At 45.1% G+C, this 1,337-nt stretch overlaps 1 pseudogene; it reads right to left on the bottom strand.

The window, feature by feature from the left end:
* Positions 1 to 308: 308 nt before the first annotated feature.
* On the bottom strand, positions 309 to 753 carry LOC138718569 (small ribosomal subunit protein uS8-like; annotated as a pseudogene).
* Between the last annotated feature and the right edge of the window lie 584 nt (positions 754 to 1,337).

The raw sequence follows: 1,337 nt of genomic DNA, 5'->3' as shown, positions 1-1,337 counted from the left end.
CTTAAAGATCATCCAGTTCCAAACCCCGTGCCATGGGCAGGGACATCCCACTAGATCAGGCTGTCCAGGACCCCATCCAAACTGGCCTTGAACATCTCCAGGGATGGAGCATCCACAGTGCCAGTGCCTCACCACTGCGCCAGTGCCTCACCACTCTCATTGTGAAGAAATTCTTCCTTACATCTAGACTGAATCTGCCCCTCTCAGTTTATACCTGGTCCCCCTCGTCCTATCACTCCAAGCCTTTGTGGACAGTTCCTCCCCAGCTTTCTTGTAGGCCCCTTTCAGATATTGGTTTGTTGTTTGGGTTTGGTTTTAACATTTGAATTGTTTATTAATATCCTCCTTATTTACAAGTTTTAGAAAAAGAAACACAGGATTTTGCCTCCTGTGTGTTTTCTCCTAGCTGCCTCATGGTCCATGATGCCAGCTGAGGTTGTCAGTACAATATACCCAAAGTGACGTTAAGGTAGCACGTTGTTCTGCCACTTTTCCAAGTCCTTCAGCTAAACATCAAACCTAGGACTTGTTACACCACACTTGTTGAGCCTGCCTGTGAGATTGACAACAACCTTCCCAGTTCTGTGGTCATCAATTATCTCAGATTCTCCAATGTAACCGTGCTTCATCATCACAGGCAAAAAGTGGATGATTAATTTGGAGCTCAGCCTAATGAGAACTTGGCATTTCCCCATATTTTTCATCAGTGTTGATGCTTTTGAGAGCATTGGCTAGAACGTTTATGAGCACCATGGTGTCTTTGCAGACCCGACAAGGCAGGTGGAGGTGGCCGCAGAGCCTGCATGGGGTCGGGAGGTGGCAGATGCTGGCCAGGATCCAGCAGCTCCCCCAACTCACCCTAGAGGGGTGATGCCGCATCAAAAGAAGTTACTCATAGAGGCTGTGGTTCCTCTGTCTTCGGTGAATTTTAGGACTCAACTAGACAACGCCATAACTGACCTGATGCGGGGTTGGCTTAGGCCCATTTTGAGTTGGAGAGTGGACTTAATGACTTTCAAAATTCCTTTCAAAATACTGCAACTTCATGAAGAAATATGAATGTGGATTATTTGAAAGCAGGGCAGATAACAGATGATGGAGGGCGTGAATGATAAAACAATACCGGGGGGAAAGAAGAAATTGTAAAACTGGTAGGTTACACCAGAGATTTGTGGTTTGCCTTCTCATTCCCTAAGATTTAACCAAAATTAAATTGTCCTGATTGTAGGTGCCTTGTACTCCCGTCTGGCTAGAACCAAACTTTCAGTCTCCTCAGAAAATTCATTTTACATATGGGCTAAGAATGGTAAAAACATATTCAGGAAAAATAATGCTGA

This window comes from Phaenicophaeus curvirostris, chromosome 3 (genome assembly GCF_032191515.1).
Source record: "Phaenicophaeus curvirostris isolate KB17595 chromosome 3, BPBGC_Pcur_1.0, whole genome shotgun sequence".
Classification (NCBI taxonomy): domain Eukaryota; kingdom Metazoa; phylum Chordata; class Aves; order Cuculiformes; family Cuculidae; genus Phaenicophaeus; species Phaenicophaeus curvirostris.
Note: the sequence above shows the minus strand (reverse complement) of the source record. Positions and strands in the feature narration are given on the sequence as shown.